This window comes from Watersipora subatra, chromosome 3, assembly GCF_963576615.1.
Source record: "Watersipora subatra chromosome 3, tzWatSuba1.1, whole genome shotgun sequence".
Lineage (NCBI taxonomy): Eukaryota > Metazoa > Bryozoa > Gymnolaemata > Cheilostomatida > Watersiporidae > Watersipora > Watersipora subatra.
This window is the reverse complement of record NC_088710.1, coordinates 16,885,957-16,897,384: the sequence shown is the minus strand read 5'-3', so window position 1 is coordinate 16,897,384 and position 11,428 is coordinate 16,885,957. Positions and strand designations below refer to the sequence as shown.

Sequence of the window (11,428 nt, the reverse complement as noted above, 5' to 3'; positions counted from 1 at the left end):
TCAGCTTTGCGCTAGAGGACAAGCAAGGCTAAAAGTGATAAAAATTAGATAATACACAATAAACTTTCAAGTTCAATTAATGATGAGGGAGCAAAAGTATCCTACATGGGAGCTATTGCACACTTTAAACATGATATTTGTACCTCACAAACTTACATGGTCTTTTAGAGTAAAGTAGATGCTCCTATAACGTATACCTCCTATAGCATAAATTCTAGAAAAAGTCGGGCAATTTTGTGAAGTTTTTGCTTCGTACCGCGTAAAAAACTCCATATAACTTGTATATAAGTGTATCATCGGGCGAGTTCTAAAGTTTGATTTGAGTGTTAGTCTGTCTCGCCACACCTGCGAGAAAAGAAAGCGACATACAGCGGTGTCAAAAAGTATTTGTCCACCTCAAACCTCACTGCCCATTTTAGGTAAATTTGTTGTAGTAGTCATGTAGAGGGATTAAACCCTGACAAACCATGCATCATTTAAAAGTAAAATAACATTAGATCTTGTTGACACCATCAGTAATAAAATTACGGTTAATCAGGGATCAATAATCATTTATAGGCCAACCAATGTGAATCAGTGCTTATTAACTCACTTTCAAACGCAATATGACATTATTAATTTTCAAGCGGAATATTATCACAACAATAAAGATCCTGTTGGACAGCATGTGCAGCAAAGGTTTACAGTTTTGCTTGTTAAAAGAGGAACAGCTAGAGATCCCAGAATTCATACCAGCATCAACATCAACCATGGATAAGAAATGTGTCAACGATTTCATCATTCGCCTGCATACGATGGGCAATCTGACCAATAGAAAAATAGTGAAGAAGCTTAGAGTATTTCAATCTAAAGAAAATTAAGTGGTAAAGAAATGAATGCAGCATCAAACCACCAAAGATCTACCACGATCAAGGCGTTTGAAAAAACCAGCTGTCCAACATGATTGCTGGTTTCAGATTATGAACACTCAAGCGCTCGTGAGGCTTGTTCACAGCATGCCTAAGGCTGCAGAATGGTTATAGTCTGCAAAGGCTACCAGATAAAATATTAAAATGCAAAACAACCCCAATGGCTTTTTTCTGGGCCCATAACAGTACAAGACTGTTATTTTCAATTTAGAAAATAATTAAAGAAGAGATAATAACGAAATTTGCGATGACATATTTTCTGGTATGCAGTGTGAATTAGTAGGCAGTGGTTGATACAATAGAAGATATTTGGCAATATTAAAATCTAGTTATTTCTATTTTTCAGCTCATTAGGATTGTTTTGTTACAGGGTTTTATGTATGCGGTGCAAAATATTTCAAATTATGATGAATTTATTGCAGTGCTACACTTACTTAAACAGGCAGACAAAGATTTTTTCCCAACACTGTACATAAAGCATTATACATATAATACATACAATTTCCATGACATTCTGACTCTTGTGATAATTTGTCTGAAGTGACAACGGAACAGAGAATAGGTACATATAGCAGTGCAATTGTTGATTAATACTTTAAGGCTATTGGTCGGTGCATCTGAATGTCACGAGTTGGAGTTGCAATCTTGAGCTCTTAAGAACGAATAGATGACGAAAAGGTACTATCGCTTTTTTATAGTGAAAATATTTTTTCTTAGTCAATTGTTGTAAGTCGCTGTCGCGTCAAACTATGCGCTCTTCATCAAATTATTGTTAAATTACCACAATCATGGTCTATTAAACCAATGAGGTTGATCATGAAAAGTTGTCGATGAAAACCAATAATACAGTTAAGGCACCGCCAATACATTCAAAAGAATGTAAGTCGGATTCTCACATGAGTGAGTTTGGAAAGGTCCTGAAATGGTTTAGACAATTTACATGTATGTTAACATTCTTATAATGAAAAATCCTTATCATGTAAACGTTCCTAGAACTGATAATCTCATTTTAGCAGCGCCTACTGTACAGTCATGTCTGATATGAGAGCAAAATGCATTCTGGGACAAAAGCTCGCAAGTTAATTTTCTTAAAGTCCTATCTCAAAAATGTTTTTTATATAAATTAACTAAAGATAAATTATTGTGTTGCCATCCTCTAAAAAACTACCAATAAGAGATATTACAATGAAAAAATACATGATTTTATCTATTCATGCTCTATACCCATGCCCCCAAGGCTACAAATACCTATGTAAAGGTTATGGTCTGCATTAAAATGTAGCAGTATTATGTACAACATAATTTTGAGTAGTGGCAGTATGCAGCAGTCCATACAGTAGCATACCGTATGGAGTTCTTACCTTTCAGAGAATCATAGCACTAATGATTGTGAGAGAGAGAGAGAGACCTGATGCAACACGCTTGGTACGCTACACTTTTGTGGCATCGCATAAACAAACTTAAAGTATAAATTTAATATAACTGAATTCAGCTTAATAAAACATTCTTGAAAAAAACGTTCTGATCTTATATTAGAGCTAATTCTATTTTTTCTTCATTTTAATTTTTAAATCATCTCTTCCTGGCTGGAAACTTCTCGATTTGCTTATACTCTCATTTTCAGCCAACCTTTTTAAAACAAATCTGAAGCAGACCTGACGGGAAAACCGAGTGATGTAGTTTCCGTAACTGGCCTTTCGCATCTTTGGGCATTTAGTGATACATCAAAAACCACCTTGCAAGCTCGCATCTCTAATTTTCTAGAATTTCAAGGCGAAAGTGGGTAGTGAGATAGTGAATGGTACAGAATTTGTGTAAACATAAATTGCTTGAATTCTTAAATCTATTTATTGGTTATTGTTATATATATATATATTTATCAATATATTTATTTTAAAGGTTTGGGGTAGACTGACGCAATCTTCTGAAGAATCAATTGATTTCCTATAGCCGGTTTGTGTATTGACTCGGTTTGTGTATTGACTCGTGTTCGCTTCAAATTCTGTATCATTTACGATTTTGCTACCCATGAAAGTTTATTATAAGTTATGACTAATGTGTTGAGAGTATATGGGAGGTCATTAAGTACAAAGCCCATCAAGTCAAGTAGTCAATGATGACTTACCAGCTGTTCAAAATTAGGTTAGGTACGTGTCTAATGACAGGGAAGAAGCGTTCAACTGACATTTATGATCTACTCATCGCCAAAATCTTCCGGAAGACAATGCAAGGAAGAGGACCTTGATGACCGCCCAGGCCTATATAGATGAAAGAACCGTGAGTCACCACCAGTTTGTATGTCAATGAATTTGATATAGAAATACATAAAGTGCTGGTCAAATGAAAAGCAATACACGAGATGTTATGGATGAATAGCTATGCAAATGGCTTTGTGCTAACCCTTGGTATGAAATATTACCCAAGCCTGTGTCATTAGACAGCAACCACATTTGCTAGTTAACCCTTTCAGCCCTAATTATTTTCCAGTTGAGTGCCCCCCTGGCCTAATTAATTTTTCACACTCAATATTTAATAAAGTGAGGTGTGTTAAATTGAGCATAAATAAAGCTGCGTTCAAGATAAATGAAAATAGTTTTTTGTAACTTGTTGGTAACATTCCTAGCTACATTTTGATACTAATATATACACATTAGGTTAATCTATATAGGATGTTATTGATAAGATTCAAATCGATACATTTTTTGGAAATCGAAAAGTCTAAGTTTGGCTGCTACTACCAGTCAGCTTTTTGGTTGATAACACTTCAGTAACATATTAGGATGACAAGAAAAGGTGTTATCATCAAGTTGCAAAAAAAAATTTGGAGTTCTAACCAATAGAACTGAAATTATGAGCCTATACGCAATATTATGGCATAATGTAGTTTCCGTTCCATTGTTCAATCAATTGGTATATAAGGTCTATATATCATATTTACATTCTATATGGACAACATTTATTGCAGTTATGATAATAAACACGAGATGCAAACAACTGGAGTACAAAACTAATATAATGTATCGTTTTTATCAACTAAAATTGTGAAAAGATTTGTCAAATAAAAATTTTTTCTTCGAAAAATTTAAAAGTTATAACAATTTAGTAATTTTGACGTTGTGCAATTGAAACCCACTTTGTGCTACTAATAAACGGTCAAAGTGTTGTTGTAGATCACTGTCACTGCTAAATTATTCACCTGAACTAATTATTACGTTAGATTGTAAGATTTAGCCGTTGTCTTTCGGCAAACGCATTCAATATGGCGACCTCCAGAGTTGAAGTTTGAAATCTATCACAGGATTTGCCTAGTAAAATGCTTTTATCCAACCACATTTCTGGTATCAAAACAATCCTCAGACTGTTATCTTTCGAAATAAAGCTATAAAAAAACGATAAACACAAAAGGAGTATCAATAAAGTTATTCAGAAAGTGTCCCGAAAGTGTTGGCTTCAGGCCCAAGTGTGAACAATTTCTCCCGAAATAGTTGGCATCAGGGGTGAGAGGGTTAAAGCTCTAATTTTCAAATAAATTAGACAATGCTATGTAAATACATGTAAGATAATATCATAGTTGTTAAATATAAATACAAACTTGTAAAAATCCATGATACGAAACCGAGTTTTAACCCGTTGATCCTTGCTCGATCTAATCAATGCGTGTCAGTAAACCTAGACAATATGTCCAGCAATCCGAAGTTATTAATTTTTTACCAAATATAGCTAAACGTGCTAACAATGCAATGATATTTGGTGAAACAGCAGTACAAAACGTCGGACAACCTACAGCAGATGTCATCAAACAGAAAAAAACAGTATGTCACCATTATTCGGGCTAAAACTATAAAAGTTCGCATGATTTTAAACACTCATTAAACATTTACAGATAATATTCATCCATAGCACACTCATCATCCTTTCATGACTCAAAATATACTGGAAATTTATATTTATTATCATAAAATTCCACATTTGTATCACAGTCATTTATGACCTACCAACGAACGAGTCATATTGATTGTTTCGCGATATCATTCTAATAAAATGTGTTATTATAATGAAAGAAGTAGATAAAGATAAGTGAAAAATGTTACAAATGGAAGTGAAATTCAGAATCTAACATCCTGCGAAAAAATTAATTTTATTAGTTTTTGCTGTTGCTTAAAAACATATTTTGTAAACAGAACCATATGTAAGCCTGTATTCCGCCATTAAGGTTTCTGCCACAGCCTACGCAATTCCGTAATACCAGCTGTGAGGGTTCAGAGGGCTAACATTGATGAGATACTGCATTATTTACTGTTTTGGTTAGTATTGTTCCTTATACCTAAATTGTAAAAACAAATGAAAAATAATTTTCTTTTGTTTTGCAGGTACAACTACAAAAACATTGACAACATGCGTGATAATCTCAAATCAGAAGATTGGAGACTAAAATTATAAAAACACTACACCATTCTATGTCATTTTAATTGAACAAGTTGAACTGACTGAAACATGCTACATCTCCGGTGTTTTTTTGTGTAAAACCTAACTTAATACATGACACCAGCATAGTCAGCGTGATATTTAAATGCAACTATAATTATTTCCCGAGTTGCATTAGTCCATAGCAAGCATAGTTGCTGAATATTGCACATCTTTTAAGTGGAGTAAACCTAGCACTTATACATTCTGCTCAAAGAGTTCTTGTGCCAAATCTCAAACTCAGCAGTCAAAATTCTAGCCAACAAGATAAAAATACTCAAACTTTTAAATATCAAGATTTGAGAGAAGATAATTCCCGAATTCCCAGTGAGTATAATACTACTTTTTACTAACAAAAGTTAACCAAAATACCATGAGAACAGTAATACACAGTGTGGGTAAGGTTAGTCGGCTAGGCTATTAAAAACTAGATGAAATCATAATTGTTATATACAGGGTTTAGCTTTATAAGAGGGTCAGTATGGTGTAATCTCAAGAGTTCAAAACTTTCAAGTTGGAAACATTTGAAAACATTGAAATCAATATTCAGAGGCTAAGCATGACACTAAACCACAAAAATGTTAATTTTAATGTCATGACCAGAGCTATATTGATTGCTAATTATGATTTTTGTAATGTGGGTCTACAGAAAAACGCTATCTTAAATAGTACTCCACCCTTTCCTATTATAATTAGTTAAAACAATATGATTTTTAAATTTCTTGTTGGCATGAGTAACAGTAACAAAATAACAAGAAAAGAGGGCGTTCAGCTAAAGACTAAGTCACAGTTGTTATCAAAATTATAGACCATATAATTAAACCCTGAAAATAAAATTGAAAAAAGAGTCTCACTGTTTTATCTTATCAGTACATACCTGCAACCAAAAGCAAGTCAGGCATCATAGCATCATTACGAAACAGGATTGCAGAACCTACAGAAAAAAAACAATTGATGGTGAGCATGCATTCATGTTGACCAAGATAAGTTAGTCAGTACATCACAAGTTAGACAAAGACACACGAGTAACGCATGTAAACAAGTGCCAGCGAGGTGTTGACAGTGGCTGATGGGATTAGCCATTTCTCTGAACTAAACAATCACCAGCCACGCTATTACATAATGCCATACACTCAGCTATACACAAATGGATGTTTAAATAATGCTAGCTACTAGATTATGACCTTCAGTTCTTGAACTGGGTAATGTCTGGCTCTGAAAGCTAAAGCTTGCAAGATACAAAAGGTGTCCCACAGCACATTGGAGAACTATCAAGCAAATTTAGTCATTGATTTTGCTAATGCTGCACACAAATTTGTTGCTAACTAGCATATTAATGTGTATACAGAGAGCTTAATTATTTTGCATGTATCTGTATCATGGTTCAAAAGCTAAGCTTGCTGAAAAATTATTTAGTAATTCATATCTACCAAAGCATTATGAATTATAGCAACTCTCGACTACTGCCAATCGCTTGACATTTCTACAGTTTCTTCGGCTTTTATGACTACAGAGGTTTTCTTGGTTTGCGATTAGGTTATCTGGAGTGTTCTTGTCCCTGCATGCACATATATCTTTTTTGATCACTCAAACCTTATCTCTATCTCTTCTTCGAGTACATAGAACAGTTTAAGTATTGTTCAATATATATACTTAAATTGTAATTTTACAGGTGAAAATAACTTTTTATCATTTTGCAGGTAGAACTACAAAAAACATTGGCGACAAGCGTCAGAATCTCAAATAAGAAGAATGGAGACTAAAATTATAAAAACATTACACGACTCCATGTCATATTTAATTGTACTAGTAGAACTGACTGAAACATGCTATATCTATGGTGTTTTATGTGTACAACCTAAATTATTACAAGACACCAGCTTAGTCATCATGATATTGAAATGCAATTATAATTATTTTCATAGTTGCATTAGTTCGTAGCAAGCCTGGTTGTTGAATATCACACATCTTTCAGTCCCAGTAAACCCAACATTAATCCATTCTGTTCAAATAATTCAAGCACCAAATCTCACACGCAGCAGTCTAAATTCTAGCCAACAAGATAAAAATACTCAAACTTTCTAATTACAAGATTTGAGAGAAGATAACCCCATGAATTTTCAGTGAGTTTCACTCCTAGTGCCAAACCCTAATTTGTACTAACAAAAATCAGCCACAATACAATCAGGACAGTACTACACAGTGTGGGTAAGGTTATTCGGCTAGGCTATTAAGAACTAGATGAAATCATATTTGTTATAGACAGGGTTAAGCTTTATAAGAGGGTCAGTATGGTGTAATCTCAAGAGTTCAAAACTTTCAAGTTAGAAACATTGGAATCAATGTTCAGAGGCTAAGCATGACACTAAACCACAAAAATGTTAATTTTAATGTCATGACCAGAGCTATATTGATTGCTAATTATGATTTTTGTAATGTGGGTCTACAGAAAAACGCTATCTTAAATAGTACTCCACCCTTTCCTATTATAATTAGTTAAAACAATATGATTTTTAAATTTCTTGTTGGCATGAGTAACAGTAACAAAATAACAAGAAAAGAGGGCGTTCAGCTAAAGACTAAGTCACAGTTGTTATCAAAATTATAGACCATATAATTAAACCTTGAAAATAAAATTGAAAAAAGAGTCACACTGATTTATCTTGTCAGTACATACCTGCAACCAAAAGCAAGTCAGGCATCATAGCATCATTACGAAACACGATTGCAGAATCTACAGAAAAAAGACAATTGATGGTGAGCATGCATTCATGTTGACCAAGACCAGTTAGACAGTACATCACAAGTTATGGTGCGTTTACACTGGCCAGGACCGACTCCGATTAGGTGCCAATACCCTGACTCAGACCGGTACCTCAGACATTTCATGTATGGGTGCCGACACCGACTCCCCTTTACATTGCAACGATCGAACCTTTTTTTTTCGGTACCAACAGCCAATCACAGCGCTTCGCCGTTCTGACCTTCACCCAACCACGCAAAGACAAGTACACATAAAAATCAACGTGTTTGATGTGGAAAATTATATATAAGTACTACACTATTACTACTGCTCCTACTACTACCGCTAGAAGCAACTACTGAATGCCGAATGGAATCTTCCGATGACGATTAGATTTTGTTGATGGCAGGATCAGCTGCGGGAGCTCTGACAGTCTGTATTATATGTAATTATATGTTTGTATATATTTTATGTCTATAAATATTTTATTATATGTGTTTTCCTTTTTATTATAGCCTTGTTACTCATTAGGCTATCAATTGTCGTCGTTTATGTTGTCATATCAACGCACTAGCGGGCCTAATTATTGGCCATTTAAACATTGTTACCTGGTGTTCCTACTCGGTTCCGTTAGCCGGAACGGGCAATTTTATTGTATATAAGGGCGCAACGCTCACTTAGTAAACAGAGCGAATGGCCGTACGCTCGTCGGCTAGTAAATTTCCTTCGCTAATAAAACCTTGAATAAAATCACACTCAATTTATTTCTGTATGAAATAATTTAGATCGTGCCAAGTAAGGGCCGGCAAATTCCTTTAAAGTAGTACATGTAGTAGAACTAGTAGTAGTACTAGTAGTAGTCATACAACTGGCTATTCACTTTTAATTAATTTAAATAAAAGCTCACTATCAGAAAGAACACTAGGGAAAGTTTAATGACAGTCTCCTAGCCTCTCATTAAACCTAGCCCTTTCGTTTCATAAACTTAGAACTGCCATTAAAGCTTAGGCTCATTTAATCAGAGGCTCCTAGCTTATGATTGGCTGATGAGCTGCTGGGATTCACCGACACCGACTTTCAAATCAGCACCGACACCGATCTCTCTGCTCACACCTACCGAAGCCGACACCGACTCATCAAATTGGTCTGTGCTCGACAAAATGGGTGACAAAATCGGCCAGTGTACACGCACCATTAGACAAAGAAGCATGAGTAATGCATGTAGCAAGTGCCAGCGAGGTGTTGACAGTGGCCGATGGGATTAGCCTGAACTAAACAACCACCAGCCACGCTATTACATAATGCCATACCCTCAGCTATATACAAATGGATGTTTAAATAATGCTAGCTCCTAGATTATGACCTTCAGTTCTTGAACTGGGTAATGTCTGGCTCTGAAAGCTAAAGCTCACAAGAGACAAAAAGTGTCCTGCAGCAAACTGGAAAACTATAAAGCAAATTTTAGTCATTGATTTTGCTAGTGCTACACACAAATTTGTTGCTAACTAGCATATTAATGTGTATACAGAGAGCTTAATTATTTTGCATGTATCTGTATCATGGTTGATTAGCCAATCAAAAAAATGTTCAAAAGCTAAGCTTATGGCAAAATAGTCATTTTCTCTTAAGTAATATCTGCAACTGGGAATATTAATAATATCATTCAATAATATAAACATCCATGGTAAAAGATTTTTCTCATGTCATGCGTATCTAATATCCTTCACAAAGCCTTGTTAGCAAAGCTGATGCTACATGTAGTTCTAGCATTATACAATGTTGCTCATTTTACATCCATTTTTTGTCCTAAATTTCTATACTAAAAAATGAACTACTGCTAACTTTTGCCTTGCAATGGAAGCTTTGATAAGCATATGGTACGGAAATAATTTTTGTATGAATATTACAATATAAATTATATACCATTTCACTATTCAGTTCTTAAACATCCTTCTGTAAACCATATTATTGAAACAGTTGCTGTACATTTTTGAATCCCTTGAAATCTTTAAAAAGTTGAAAAACTTATCATTCGCGACCTTGAAGCTTTAATGTAAAGCATGCATCTAGCAACCAGTTAGCAAGACAACATTTTTCTGTAATCCATATCTACGGAAACATTACCAAGGATAGCGACTCAATTCTTGCAAATCACTTGACATTTCTACAGTTATCTTCAGCTTTTAAAACTACATATGTTGTCTTGGCCTGCGCGGTCAGGTGGGTTTTTGTACTTGCATATTTTTTGCTCCCTATAATTTTATATCTAAGCATTCATAACAGCCTTTCTCTTCTTTGATTTTCTGCTTTTCAGTTGTTATACGACTAACACATATATAAAGTCAGAATGACTGCGTTAAAAACATGAATATGAAATAAATTTTAGGCTACAATCATTCAGGCTTCTAATAAAAGTCCTAATTTTTTGTTACTTTGGATGAGTGACAACCACAAATTCTTTAGTTCAATGTAATCCCCAAGGTACATGGTAAGCCAGAGCTAAAGCATAAGCACACATACCTGCTACCTCCACTATCTGTCCTATTTCTTAAATAGAGTTTTAGCCTATCCTTGTTTGTCTAAATCAGAAACTAAAGCTAAAAGCCTGACTGTAACGAGATGGAATGAGGTAGATTTACAGCCTTACTTAGGCCTGGTTCAAACCAATATGGCATCTAAGACACGCGTGACAGAGTACCTGTTATGCAAGCGATCGCTCATGGACTACAAGCTCAGAGTGCGCGACTATTATGTCCTACAGAAAGAAATGTCGTCATTTGCGCAATTAAATTAATTTGATGCCCATACGCAGCTACACAATTTGTTTGCTTTCCAGCTGTTGCACACATAATGAGTCGAGATTACGCAGCTGTCCCCAGGTCTGAACCCGGCCTCACCTTAGCATGCGCAGACAAAGGAGTGCCACACTGATAATTTCAAGAAAAGATAAACTTCACTACAGGATTTGTAAATTTTTGATGGTTTTAATTTATACGCTACCACGTGCACAAGGTCTCTAAGGTCAGCATATAGCATGCATGCATATACCGTAACAAAAATAGGTATTTTTAATGTTTTATGTTTGAATGTACATGTTGGTTCTAGTAAGTGTTACAGAGCAGGCTTTATTATTCACATGTGTGTTCTACCACTCTTTAACTAGCTCTGCCTTACAAACCTGGCCCTTCAGGCTGAGAGCCACATAATGCGTATATAACGAGTATGTGATAATATTGCAAAATACTAGATAAGCAGCTGTAATAACATTGGCCTTGCTTTGACTGCAGCAGCCGTAAATAACATCTCTGTCACA

The 11,428-nt window shown here is 35.0% G+C and overlaps 1 long non-coding RNA gene across 2 annotated transcripts; it reads right to left on the bottom strand.

Moving 5' to 3' along the window:
• Positions 1–3,066: 3,066 nt before the first annotated feature.
• LOC137392057 (uncharacterized) lies at positions 3,067–10,773 on the bottom strand. 2 transcript variants are annotated; one of them, XR_010978209.1, is made up of 3 exons: positions 10,636–10,773; positions 8,050–8,106; positions 3,067–3,166 (listed from the first exon to the last, which is right to left on the bottom strand). It is a non-coding gene; the product is annotated as an uncharacterized lncRNA (long non-coding RNA). The 2 variants fall into 2 exon arrangements; XR_010978210.1 differs by lacking the exon at positions 3,067–3,166 and adding an exon at positions 6,264–6,306.
• Positions 10,774–11,428: the final 655 nt, after the last annotated feature.